The 15,000-nt window shown below is 39.5% G+C and overlaps 1 long non-coding RNA gene across 1 annotated transcript in view; it reads right to left on the reverse strand.

Annotated features, from left to right (window-relative positions):
- Positions 1 to 3,576: 3,576 nt before the first annotated feature.
- Positions 3,577 to 15,000, reverse strand: part of LOC138015099 (uncharacterized) — a 27,183-nt gene continuing 15,759 nt past the window's right edge. The window contains exon 3 of the long non-coding RNA XR_011125485.1: positions 3,577 to 3,803. This is a non-coding gene — a long non-coding RNA (uncharacterized lncRNA). The remainder of the gene's footprint in view (positions 3,804 to 15,000) is intronic.

Below are 15,000 nucleotides of genomic sequence, written 5' to 3' on the forward strand. Positions count from 1 at the left end.
AACAGACGGGGATGCTCGTCGGAAATTGTGAATTTAACCTCATAAGGAGACCAATCTAGGCGTGGCTTACGCAAATTTTGACCCCTAAAAAAGACCGGTTAAAACACAAAAATACTACACGCAATTAGTTTTTATGATAAAAAGGCATTTTGTTCGAATGCTTTTATCTAAAAAAAAATTTAAAAGGAAATTTGACTTTTGTTTCTCTTCGTGCTAATTCTGCGTTACTTCGCGAACCCTAACCGAGACCTTGGTGGGCATAAAAATTGGCGCTTTGCCCGGAACACCCTAAATCGAGACCAAAATCCAAAATGTACACCCCTAAGTCAGACGACCTAATGGCATCCCCGTCTGTTTCATATGGGATTTTCCCCCCCCCCCCGGGGTTTTCGCGTCATACGTAAGCCGCGCCTTATTTTCTCTGGTATAAACGGCCCCAAAATTGACAGTGTAAGAAAATTGATGCCAATTTCGTGTAAAATCTTCCCAGAAAGGGCAAATGGATTTTCTCAGTTTCTGGCTATGAAACCCATAGTCAGGGCGTATGCTAATCTGTAAAGACTGAATACTTTCGGTAACTGTACTACTCAGATTAGCCTGGCGTGTGCAGAGAGGATGGGCGATCCCAGAGTGAGCATCAATGCAAAAGCCATCGTGCAACACTCATTTCCTGCGCGCGCAGTGTCCGTGGGACACTTTGAGTCCGTGGGTGGAATCTTCATGGGCGACCTCCAAGAAGCCGAGCTATCTTGTGGTGTTTTAAACGCACGAACGCGTAGGACACTTGTTAGCAAATCAATAAGGAACGTACGCAGCAATTACTGCACCTCTTAGGATTGATTCGAAAAGCAACGAACAATGAACAACAAACAGAAACAATGAAACAATAGAAGCATGGTGCGCTAGAAATACTGAAAACCGTGAAATATTGCAGATCGACTTGACTATGTCCGGCTTTTGAAACCGAATTGCCAAAGCAGTACAGCTGGTTTGGGTCAAAATTCATTGGACCTTAGTTTAAAAAGATAACACTCTGAGAAACCAAAGAATTATCAAAATGCTATTTTAGCGGGATGAATAATCCAAACCACCGTGTTAAAATTTGACAAAGTTGGCCATTGTTTTTTGCATGATTACAACTGCCTGATTTCCGTCTTCCTCCGTCCTAGTTTGTAGGCGACTTTAGATGTCTGGGGCCTGTCTTTCCAAATCGGCGAAAACTTTTTGGGTCCGGAAAGCAATTCGAGAAACAAGATCTGCTTATTCTGAAAAATTGGTCTTTGAACATGTTTTCAAGCCCAGAGAGATTAAAACAATTGCAATGTTTCATGACTTGAAACGTTTCCTTTTTGAAGATACAAAGCGTTTTTTGTCACCCGAAAGGCTCGAAAAGTTTCGGAACTTTCGACAAACACCCCCCAGGCCCCAGAAACTTTCAGTCCCGGCGGGAATAAGACAATTTCCAGCAGTTTCAATATGTGCAAATATTTCAGTATTTGCTCACGTAACCATCAATATGCACTCTCTAATCAGACCTAAGTAAAGGGTGTGTACGAAAACTGACTTGACCAAAGCTGGTCAACTTGAACGTGGATTATATGATTTTATACTTTGGGTAGTAACTTATCCTTTTCCTTGCACTGGATAAATATATCCAGCCTTTGAACAACCGAGGCCTGCAGTGTAACATGGTTTTGAAAGAAAATTTAAGCGTTGGTTTTAGGTCTCGAATTCATGTTTCTCTAATCTTCAGTGTGAAATAGCGGGATAGAGCCCCTTCATTGAAAACCGGTCAACTCTGCGATAAGTGCCTTGCAGGTGAAACCCAACTAATCCCAGCAAAAACGCTGTTAAGATTCCTTTGCTAATGGTTTGAACCGCACATGCAAGAGTCATCAAAACTTGATGAAGTGTGATCGTCCAGGAAAGAGTTGTTCCGAGGAAGGATGCAGTGTTGGTGACATTGATCTACTTTTCGACATCCTCATGCGGAGTTTGGGAGGCGAGAACCGCTTAATCCACAAAAAAATCACAAGGAGAGTGCGAGCTTTGTCAAAAACGTTCAGTCGCGTCTCAGTGCCATTCCAGTTTATGGATTGAGTGAAAATTTGAAGTTCTCGCTCCATGCAAAACTCAAAATGCCGCATGCAAAATGGCATTTTTCGCAAAAGTAATGTAAACGGTTTTGACAACTTTCCCATCTCAGTGCGATTGTTTATGTAACCAGTGAGCAAGCATCGCCATAGTTAGCAGAGGACTACTATCACCCGGACGATCCAGTTACCACATCACGTTTTTTGGCTCTTTTGGGTTGGCAAAGCTGAGCAGATCAACACGCTTAGGAGTGCGGCTCGTGCAATGCCCATAACGAGATAAACAACTAACATGGATAGGGTTTGTGGTCTACAAAATCTGCCATACTCCCCGCTGCGAATTAAAAAGGCTGTTAACACTTTCGTGAAGGCGTGATGGGCCACTTTTCAAAAAAGCGTCGTAGAAGTGTTTGACGTATCACAACTTTTTTTCAACTCTTTAGCAATCTTTCGATTCATTTTGGTAGGTATCGTATTCGAATTCTTAAGTTTATTTGTTTCATGGGCCATTTTTCAAACAGTTCGTTGTAGAATATTAATTTTGACGAATCACAATAAATATAATTTATATTTAAACAATCTCTCATTTAGTTTGGAAGATAACTTATACTGGATTTTTGCGTTTGCGTGGAAATAAAAAAGAAGGCAAAGATTTCTATCAACTGCTTCTCAGAGCACGGTTTATAAGGCAGCTCAAACTAGGTGGATTTGATCGTACAATATAATGGCACACACGAAAGTATGAGCAGTCATGCTGGGTTGATCTATAAGAAAAAACTTGACCAACTTCACTCTTCTTTACGATTCTGTTTCTTAGGATGCCTGTATGCTCAGTGTAGAACCAATTTCAAGCATTTGCACAGTCAGTGAAAATTTGAGTGACACTTTTTAGGACCGTAACGCACAGCTTGGAGAATCAGAGAGAATATGTTCACCACCTGACGCAGTACGATAACAGAACTGCTTGCCTTTCATTGATTTCAATCACCAATCAACCGATGTCTTGGGCACGTGAACAACAACTAAAGCATTTAAGAGACAGCAAATTTACTAAACCAATGAATGGGATCGGCCGATGGTCCTTTTAACCGCTCTTCTCAATACCCCTCACTCACAAAGGTTCAGTGTAATTGTCTTCAGTTTTCAGCAATTTCTGTCACGCGCTCGAAAGTGGTTATGGGATGGTAAGTTGAGACGTTCATCATTGCCTTACAAACCTTGTTAGGGTCTTTGAAGTTATTAATCTTCGAAGCTTCTAGATGGTTCATAAATACAAAATTTCCAAGAGTAGCAATGGAAGTCGATAAAAACTGAAACCCAAATCATTCTTTTACGAATCTTTTAAACTTGGGTAATATTGAAAACCACATGCACCAAATCATCGTTCTTATAGTCGCGAAAAGCTAGACACTGAAAACAGAATATGCAGTCACTTACAAGTAAACAACTCTGTTAATTTCCCTTTGCGTTCCTGGATGGCGATTACATCTTGAACCCGCAACTTGTCCAATGCATCACGTTTATGCAGCACAGTGAAATCAGCAGAGGTTACTCGTTTTGCGAAAGCTTTCAGTTCTTCCAAGCTGATAAACGCTTCATGCGCAAGAGCGCGGTCGCGTTGATTGAAACAAGATCAAATTGTTGATAGCACGGAAAAAGAAAGCGGGTATCAAAATAGCAGCAACTAATCACAACCTTATGGGGTTTGTCCTGTTGAAAGAAATATAATAGACTAAGAATAGGAAATGCGCGAGGACGGCACTCAGTTGGGGTATAATCGGAACTTAGGTCTGCTAAATAACGAAATTGTTTCACGATTGGAATGTTGCAGAACCAGTATTTTATACGTGGCGCGTGCCAGGTATTGAGTTCAAGACATTCATCATAGCAATAATGATGAAAAGTAGCCACTTGTCACTGGAATGGACTGGTCTGTGTCAAGGATCCCAATCTAGAAGACTTTGTAACTTAGCCCGCGTGATGAAGGGAAAGTCTTCATTCTTTTGGATATTGGACTTTTTTGGACGGTGGTGGTCATTTCCGTCGATAAAATAATATTACCTCGAAACTTTTGTCAACATTATCATCGGTGCACAAACACTCTCGCAATTCGGCGAACTGATCACACCTCATGTCATTTTAAATACAACATCCCAAGTTGACCACGAAATTGTCCAGTCACAGTTGGAGTTCTTTTTTTTTTTGTCTATAAAGACACAAAGGAAACTGCTCTATAGGAAAAGTACAAGAGCTTGAGTTAACGAGAGCGGGAGGTAGACAACGAGAACATCGTATTTGTGTAATCCTCAGTTACAAGGAAGATATTGATTTTGTTCTGGGAATGAGAGAACTTTTTTTTGCATGAAGAATTGATTTGGTGTTCCTGAAGTCTTATGTCATATGTCTCAAACAGAACATTTCTTAAGCATTCGTATCATCACTTTTGTAAGATTATTGAACAGACCCGTGTCGGAAATTCCCGGGCCCGCTATAACTGAATGCTACATACAGGTCAAAGTCATTTTTAGATGGTCAGTCAGATGAATGACAAACCGCCGATTAAAAACTGATCCGAAAATAGAATGAAAACCTGGACCAATAAGTTTATCACGATGAACTCAAACGAAACCAAGAGCTGAGTAAAATAAAAATTAAGCTGCCTCATCGGCTCATTCTATTACAACCAACTCAAGTTATATGACGCCGGGTACGTAACAGGAGGCACCTGCAGAACTACTAACTGTAGGGGACAATTTATAATTAGTTAACCTACTGTTGGATGATGTCAAAACAAAACGTGACTGAAAAGAGAACTGTTGGGGAAAAATTGGACAGACGTCTGTGGTAGGAGCTAAGAGCCAAGACCTGAGCTATAATAGCACATCCTATGAAGCTGCACAGTTCCATCATCTCCACCCGCCTTGACCAAACAGCAACGAACAGTTTTCGATGTGTCGGCCTAGAATTTCGTCATCGATCTCTTGTATGATTACAGACTTTGTCCTATTACCGTTACTTATGATAGCACTAGTTCATACCCGTACTACACTTCAACTATAGGCCCCAGTCCTTTATGCTTTAGTGTCGCAGAAATATTTAGTTAGAGTGTACTTTGTTTTCACTCAAGTAGTAAAATTGCGTTTTTGACGGTCCGATGACTAGCGGAGCTTAGTCGGCAATCACCTGTTCTGGAACTGTGTTGTATGGTAAAAAAGCTCGTAGATCCTTTGCCAGATCCAGTTATTTCATTTACAAAGTGGTGCTTTCTCACAGTGAATAATATAACTGCCGAAGGGTAAGAAACTGAGGGATATAGTGATTGTCTGAGGCCTTTGATTTTCGCCGAGTTCAGTATATTTTTTATTCACGACTGGAAAAATAATCCATTCCCATGGGGAGGGATTGTCTTGTGCGAAGTTAGCCGCTCTCTGCGGTTAAGGCGTCCTTCCGGACTTTAGATTGTTTGCTTATCGCCCAGTCTCACAAGTGCCTGCATAAGGTTCCGGGTGATTTTCATTTCAGTTTGCTTTAGTTTCTCTTGACCAAAATCCTTTGGTGAGCCATATACGTAACAAACTAAGCTTGTATTTATTCCTGCATCTCAAAAATCAGCATTTCTGACCAAACAAAAGCAACTAAGGTAATAGTTATGGCAACACAAAAATGAGGTCTAGACGGGAATTCCTTGTTATTAAATAAGTCTCGACCATGCTGGATAAATCTCTGATTACTCTTAGAACAGGAGCTTAAATGTATTTGTGATCAGACCGTAAGCCACAGGAAAAGTTTCCACATTATTAAGGCTAAATTTTAAGAAACTAAATCTACAACACTGTATTACCAAACCACGTACATCATAGTGAAACCATAATTATCGCTTCACAAAATTTTGTCAATATTGTGACGTATTTAGGTTACCATTATTCGGAGTGGATTCAGAGCTCCCTTCAGAAAAGTTAAGGTAGCTCAAAACCCTCTTCAGAGGTGTTTCCTCTTTGCTGAGCTTAGCCGGTGCATACCTTCAAGCAATAAAAATGGGTTATTCTGTTCAGTTTTGAGATATAAGGGTTTAAAGACAAAAAATAGGGTGTTTTTAGATCTTTCCTGTTGCTAAGGTAACCTATTAAGTCACAAAAATAAGCTGGTGCATCTTCGTGTTTCATTTGGATCCAAAGATTGCATTGAAGTGTCATATACCCCAGTCACAGCGCCTCTCCCCATTCTCCGTGCGGCTTCGCCACTCGTTAGTTTGCCTCTCGCGCCAACAGGTTATATACCTTCTTGAAACTGGTTTTAGCCACTGCGGTTAAAGATGATATGCTGCTGAACTAAATAGCATATATTTGAATGAAATTAAAAAAAAGGAAAACTTCTGCTGTAGAATTGAATTCTGATAGCTCTCTTTTTAAAATTAAAATTATTAGTCATGCAGCTATACAATTTCCTAAAAGTAAAATAAATTTACACAATCTGTCTTTTTTTTTTTTTCCTGTTTGAAACGTTCATGTTTTTAAGTTCAATAAATTCAATTCTTCAGAATGGAGTGTGTAAAAATTTGCATCCACTGAAGGAAAGACTGGAAAAAATTTGATTGACGGTTAGTAAAAAATAATCTTTCTTATAAGGGAGAAAAATTAATGAATAACAGCTAACAAACTGAAGTAGCGGTCGTAGATCTTGAAGCTTCTTGAAATCGGGACGAGGGGAGGGTCTCTGTCGAACCAGACTATTGTAGCTTAAGAATGTTATACTTTTTACTACAGCTCTAAACCAAAATGTTTGAATCTTCGCACGTAACTTGAGCTGCATGTCGCCTATTAGAAAGATAAACAAGTTCTTTCATTTCAGGATTTTTCTTGTCTTACAAATTGTCTGGTATGGCAGGAATCAGTGTTCAACTTGACTTGTTCACATTTCTAGCGTGCTTTTAGCATGACAAAAATGACAAACACAAAGCTGGCCAAGATTGTACTCAGAGGTATCACTTACAAGTGTGTATCAACAACTTGTGCATGGATGGGTTCAGCGACATCTAGATAAGATATTGTCCTCAATTGCCCCTCATTTCTCTTTTAATTAGTTAAGATTGAACACCACCAAAAGCTGTACTATCCAAACTTAAGACACGATCTCTGGCATCGTAAAATCTTGCGATACGCTCCGTTTTTTATAAGAACGTCCAATTTTGGGGCTGAGGTTAAACTTTCTTGTGATTATTTTTTTGTGATTTGATCCTGAAAACGTTCTTAACATGTTCTGTTCTTCAAAGTTGTGTGGTATACTAAGTTCGACTACAAACTGAGTTGTTCTTCAGTGTATTATGCAATAAGAAAACCACATTGTTATGTTAAAAATGTCTCTAAGTATTTGAGTTAATTGTCCTGTTTACACCACAGTTGTATAATTCTTTTTTGCTTTTTTTTTTATACCGACTGCTCACAATAATAAAGAAACAAATGAGCAAATTAAAGACGTTTTAAACTGACTCTCATCTTGGCAACATTCTTAGTATGTTTTTTCAATATTTTGGTTATTCGTAGCCTGGACGTTCTTATTAAAAGATCGTATTCTTCCTCCTGCGAGTATGATGGATGTTTGTCGACAGAATCCAGGTTAATAGCATGTCTCGCAATAACCTGTTTTTCAGTGATAGAGCTTGGAAGGTTCTGATAGGTTCGACTCCCGTTACAAGCACACGGATTTTTTTTTGCGAGTATGCCTGCATCATCAAATAATATTCATGCTTTTCTGCATTGACCTGCATTCAATCCTGTATATTTGTACTTATTTCATCACCGACCGAGGGTATCTACATATTGCCCAACATGCAGCGTCATGTTTCACCTCGCGCGTTCACAGGTGTGCGCTCGTGCGCGCGCGTCTTCCTATTCCTGCTCGTGGATGAGACGTTTTTCCGTAGTAATGCTAGCCAGGTAACACCCAGACCTTGATTATAAATAATTTCTATACAAGGCGCATTGCTAGTATAGCCTCACTCAGTGAGGGAAGTTTTGAGATAGGGGGCAAACTTGACAAGTCTTGAAGACGTTATCTAAAGGCATTTACATGAAACAAAAAGTTTCTTGATGAGCACGAATTGCTTCCTTACTTCCTGTGTTTTTATCATAAATCCTCTTCCTTTCCTTCTGTTTTTACGTCAACATTTTCCGCTAATTGTGTGACAAGATATCCTTTGATTTGCGAAAAGCTTAACACATGCAAAGAATAAAGACAGATAAGTTGTTTCCTCGGGTAACGGACATACTTGTTATCCTGTGTTTACTCCGTCAACTTACAGCAAGATTGGCTCAACAGATCAGTATGCGGAAAAGGAACTCTTATTCTCACCTATGGGATATTTTTCATCTTGCACATATCAAATGGTGTGCCAAAAAATCTACGACTTTCAATTTATTCCGCGTTATATATTACTAGCTAAACGAAGTCTAACCATTTCCTCCTTTCTAGTCGCTGTCTTAACTTCTATTAATTTCTAAGCTTCTCTCATTTCAATGCGTTAGATATTACTAGCTAAACGAAGTCTTACCATTTCCTCCTTTCTAGTCGCTCTCTTAACTTCTATTAATTTCTAAGCTTCTCTCATTTCAATGCATTGCGGTATAATTCTCTCCAGTACTCTCCAAGGCTTAGAAGTCAACGTTTCACATTCATGGTAAGCACTGCAGTCAGTGAATTTCGATCTTCTTTGTGATAAACAATGATAGAGGACAGACACAATTAGAAGTTTCACCATAGAATCTAAGTGCTGTGAAATTTTGTTTAAATATTTGCTTCACGTGATCTATTTTGATACGAATAACTGACCAACAGCTAGATTGTTTGACAAGTGATTTTAGGATGACGTCAAAGATCATTTGGCAGTTGTGTTCTGAGTTAACAGACCTTTAAATGGCACCGAGCCTTTGAGAACACAATTCGTGATATTCATAGGCTTAATACCTTATTTACATGAAAAAAGCAGACAGATCAAGCGATTTTCCTGCCCGGTGTTACTTCCCACCCAACTCTCGGCGGAGAAAAGTCCTGGGATTGAGGAAGGTCAGTTGCAACCTCGGTTTCATTCCAAGGCTAGGCAGCTGAGTGCCCAACTGTAAAACGGCGCCAGTGTTGAAATATGACGCAATTGAATAGCGTGAGTTTCAATAGAGTGTCGTAAAACCAAAACCAAAGTAATTACTTTGGCCAATCAAAATGGACTGAGACAATCCGGCAAACCAATCAAAACTCGAAGTAATTACACGTAGCCGACACAAAGCGCGGGAAAATGTGCACGCACGAGCCACGATTGGTTTTGGTTTCACTTCTGATTGGTTGAAAAAATGGCGCGAGAACTTTGAGCCAATAACTGTGTGGAGTAAAGTAAAGCCAAAGCAATTCCCTAATTACTTTCGACGCTCAATTGAAAACCGCTCCATGAACTAACAATTATTACTTAACAAAATAAACTCTATAGCCAAGTTATGATTGCCAAGGCGAGAGGATAGCCATTTACAAAACACTTTATCTATTGTCTTGAAATGCTCATGTCTCAAACAACCTCGTCCCCAGGGTCACTCTTCTTCCCTTCTTTTGAGCGGAAGAAGAGATGTGATGTGTTGGGTGTTGGCGACACCGGGTTGGTGTTAGCGTGTGTCACCTTGCTTTTATTGTTGGAAGAAGTGAGACCCTGAGGACGAGGTTGATGTCTCAAAAACGGACTTGATAAACGCCATTTTTATCGCTGATAAGTGTTAAGCAGATTAAGTTAAAATTCTTTTAAAAAAAATTAAGTCTTCTCTGGAGCTACCTTCTCAATTTAAAGATTTAGGATGGCTCGGAATCCACTAGAGAAAATCTTTTTAAAACTTCGTGAAACAGTGAAACAGTGAAACAGTGTCGTAGAGTCAATCCCTCCAACAAGTCAGACTCTTTAAATTGGTATGAGCTGGGAATTCGTCATGTTAAATATGTTCATAAATAAGGAAATTGTGAAGTACGTCGTACAAAAAATATACGCCAGAGTAAGATTCGCACGAAACAATTGTGAAACGAATGACAAAATGTCATTGCAAATGCCACAAACTATATGGCAAACGAAATGAACTAATATTCGTCTTCACGACTCAGTATTATTTAACACCTACAGAATCAAACGATATTTTCGATGGAGATGCCTTTCGTGTCGTTACACGTGTGGTAAGGAAAAAATGAAAATATTTTCCAACTGTAGTGATTATAGTGTTAAAAATAGGGGCCATTAGATCCCGGAGGACGAGGACAACTACGAGAAGGAGCTTTCAGTTCAGTCTCAGCACACGCACTTTGATAAATGTCGGCCCTAAAACCTTACGCACATGCTAAGTACAAAAAACTCGTACTGCGACGCAATCTCCACCCCAGAGCTCTTCTCATTGGCTATCGGGAAGAACAATCAAAAGCGTGTCTAATTGGTGCATTCATTTCAGCACGAAGAGTAAGCAGGCGCCGTAAGGTTCAATTAGCCAATTTTTGGCTATAAGAATCCTACGGCGCATGTTCTCCTACATAGAGTTTCCCAGAGCCTTGGGTCGATCCGAGTCTCTGGTGACGTGAATGATTCCGACGCAGTCGTCCTTGTCCTCCGATGGACTGAGATACGACGGTGTCCATTGAATCGATCTATTAAACATCGTTTGGTTTCCGAGTTATTGTAAACCGTAGCCAGCTTAGTGAATAATTGAGCTCTTGTTCATTCGTCAGTCACGCACCGGTGCTTCAGTTTGTTGATCACCCGGCTGCTATGCGGGAGGTCGTGAATTCGACTCCGGCTTGACCAACACTCAGGGTCTTAAAATAACTGAGGAGAAAGTGCTGCCTTTGTAGAAACATCCGCAAATGGTTAGACTTTTAAGTCTTCTCGGATAAGGACTATAAACCGTAGGCCCCGTCTCACAAAAATCTTTGATGTTCATAAGTTCCCTGTGGGACGTTAATAAAGAACCCACACACTATTCGAGAAGAGTAGGGGATGAAGTTCCCGGTGTTGTGGCTGTCCTTCGTGAGTGTATGGGTGGGTGGGTGGGTATAGCAGGTCCACATCAGTTGTATAGCTGCTAATACTTCAACCTTCTCGAACAAATAAATAACATAACAAACAAACAAACAAACTGGTGGCGTTCCGAGTCAGTTTGAGTTCAACGCAAAACAATGGCTTCAAGATTTTTCCTGCCTGTTTCACACACCCTATGCCCTTTGATTTTAATTGCTCTAATTGGCTAAAGTGCTCATTTTTCACTGCCAGACCTTCCAGTAACTTCAATTATGCGCTTGTCGAGCATTTGTTTGATCGTCTGTCTTTTTTTGTTGAATATCACGTGGTGGCTTTTAGTTTTCTTTGTTTTTTGTTTCTTTAATGCAAAATTTGGAAGACATATCCTATTAACAGAACAAGCCAGCTAAGAAATGATGATTGGATTAATAAAAAACTTGAGACTGAATACGGTTAATTCTTCCGGCTGCGATGGCCGCACACAGATGCATCTAAGTGCATTTTAATCCGCAAAAAAAAAAAACATAATTGCGAAAATTTATTTCCAGGTTAACAGTATATAAGGTACACTGTTTTTTTATACTTAAACGTTTTGTGCGATTTGGAGCCTGAAAACGTTCTTAAAGGAATTCAGTTGCGTGGTATCATGACTAAGTCGACTACAAACTGAGTTGTTCTTCAGTATATAATGCCGTAGAAAAACCACATCGTTAATCTTAAAAAATGTCCCTAATTGTTTGAGTTAATTGTCCTGTTATACAACAGATTTTATTTCTTTTACTTTTATTTATACCGACTACTCACAAAAATGAAAAACCAATCAGCAAAGTAAAGACGTTCTTAACTGACTCTCAGCGCTAGCCTGGGTATGTTCTTAGTGTGTTCAGCTTAAAATCATGATTTTCGCCAACATTGGCCTAAATGTTTTTTAAAAAAGGTTCTTGTAAAAAAAGGAACAGTTTATGTGACACAGAACCTGACTTACTGCCGAAAATTTGCAAGTCTTTTATAGTAAAACTCCCCTTGGACAGGGCAGAAAAATCACAACAAACACATTCAACCTTGTGTATTTGTTTGCATTTAAATGAATTATTATTTTTCGACAATGATAGTTTATTTAAAAGCATTTGGGGAATGTTAGTTATGTTTTTTTATAAAGTACTTCTGGTAATACAATCTTAATTAGAAAGGTATGATACAGCTCTGGGAAACGGTGAGAGTGTCTAGTGATCAGTGAAGTCTGTGTTTGTTAGAAGTACCTCAACTTGAGTAAAGTGCACAGTTGGGACTTGTGTTTCCTACATTTAAGCTCACCCGTCTTTGCCTGTGGTAAAGGGATATGGAGTAAACTGCAATGGGCCATTGGACTAAAAGGTCATAGAACTGCTGTTTTGTGCCCGTTGCATCTGCGACTAATTTAGGCTGATTTAGCAACAGAACGGGAACGGCAGTGGCGACGGCGCGCGCAGAAAAACACCAATGAGAATTCAGAATAGAATAGACTTCACTCTTTTCTTCTCTATTCTAAATTCTCATTGGTAGTTTTGCTGCGCGCGACGTCGCCATTGACGTTCCCGTTCTGTTGCTAAATCAGCCTAATGTCTAGTGCAGTGGGCTGCACCATCATGAGTAACGGTCAGTTTACAACCGTTGCACGTCGATTACACGATTTTAAGTTGAATGTAAGGGTCATAGATATCGGCAGAACGCTTGAAAACTCATGAATTACATCATGTTTAAGTTTCTCATCAATGTGGCTGAGAGCGTGGAATTCTCTCGCTTGATTATCAATTTTTTTGGTACCTTTCTACGCTTTTGGCAAGGAATTCACAAGGTTCAAGGTCAAAGGAAATGATCCACCCTTTCAGCTTGCAATCATTGTATCGATATATATCTTGGATTAAGTCATCACATTTCGTTAAATCACTTTATCGCCATTGCTAGTGTTTGTTCAATTTAAAAAAAAAAAAATCTAATTAAGGTATCGTGGTGAAAGATTTCCTGGCTGGGGATTTTTGAGTGTCGAAATACGTGGGAAGGCAAAGGAAGACGAGCACCGCTTCTTGCTAACGTCTAATAAAAAAAGAAACGATATTTATCCCCTTATCGCTATGAACTACGATCGAATAAATAAACTACCATCAATTTGGCTCATAAGAAATCGATTTCTTCTTGCCGCTGAGCAAACACTGGAGTGAAATCATACAACGGATCACTACTGTACGACAGTATATCGGTGAGAAATTCGTCCTTTAAAATTGATACTGAAATACATACCTCACTGGCAAAGAAATGCTGTAAATAGATGAATTGAGTCACTGCTCACTGCTTCTTCATCGACTTCGGAAACCAAAAATCCTATTTTGATTGAAGTCAGTGGTAATAAGTGAATTCACACGACTCAGTGACTCTCCTTCTTAAGCTACAATGCACTTCTTATTAATTGTGGGCACATTACGTAAGATTCAATCACCTTTGAATGCAAGCTCTTGACTTATGGCAAAATCCTAATGGTCGACTAAATGGTCACGTGCAGTACATGAATGTAAACTAAAACTTGACTGTAAATCAGGCTTCCTATAACATGTCTACTCAGTATGTCAATAATTAACCGCAAGTCTTCCAATCGTTGGCTTGAAGCACGCTAGGAAAGGTGAGGTTAACTGTGAGAGTATAACTGTGATATTTATTCTCATGTAATCACGCGCCGTCCGAGTAAGACTCAATTGAACTCATGACCTCCGGGTCACATCGAATGAGCTACAAGCTATGTTGGGTTGCCGAGAAAGGGTCGGTTTGGCGTGGAATTGGGCGGTATGAGATTGAGACCGTTTCAGCTTCTAAAAATTTGTTTTAATCTAATCACATGATTGCATTGAAATCATACACTTGCTGTCTGAGTCAAAACCACATGTTTAAGCCAAATGGTTCGAAGACGGGTTAGATTGCTAATTCCTTTCTGGTTACGATACGTTCGGAAAAAGACATACAGGTGAAGAAACCAAACGCACTGTTTTGTTTGACCTGCCTATCTAAAACAGGATGGTGGGCGGATATAAGCTGCTCTGGCTTTCTAACCACGCCCTGTCTATCTTTACTTGGAAATTATTTTCCCAGAAGATTTAACTTAAGGATTAGCAAAAACTGGCAATATGTTTGCTGACGTGGCGTGTTCGTGACTTCTATGAGTCAAAACTACAAACACGAGGAGTTCCCTTAAATGAAGTTCGTCTATCACCTAACTGTTTTCAAGCAGACGGATGAACAAAGCCGCGTAAAAAGGAATTGAGGATTCATGCCGTCACTGAGCGTAACAAAACTAGTTCAGGAGACTATCAAGCAACATGCTCATTCTGAAAATTCCACGATTCTATGGTAATGCGCTCGAAATTATCAATTAAAATCTTAGGAATCCAAGTATGGTATCGTGATGATAATCAATCAAATAATCTCTAGTTGTAAACTTAAACCTGAAAATTCGAAGTATGCTAAAACTCTCTGTTGCATAACACAATCGCCTGATTTACTTGGGATATCTGCGTCACCGTAGACGCGCATTGGTTAGCGCTTTTGGTTAAACATCACTGCGAGTTACGAGTGGTCTGTTATATCTAATTCCTTCTTTTAGAATCGTTAAAATCGTCGGATTTTTCTTCATACAAATATAGCTTAAACTGAGCAGTAAGAAAGGAACGCTTAAGGTAACTTCGAAACGTTTCAAGAATTTGTAGGGAATGGTCTTATTAGAAGAACTAAATCCACAACACTGTTTCACGTAATGGCGACTTCAACTTTACCAAATGGAACATCAATAATTGCTTAAGAAGATGCACTCATCGATGTGACTTCATAGGTTACCATGGCAACAAAAGAGCCATG

The sequence above is a fragment of the Montipora capricornis genome, chromosome 9 (assembly GCF_036669925.1).
Source record: "Montipora capricornis isolate CH-2021 chromosome 9, ASM3666992v2, whole genome shotgun sequence".
In the NCBI taxonomy this organism is placed as follows: Eukaryota; Metazoa; Cnidaria; class Anthozoa; order Scleractinia; family Acroporidae; genus Montipora; species Montipora capricornis.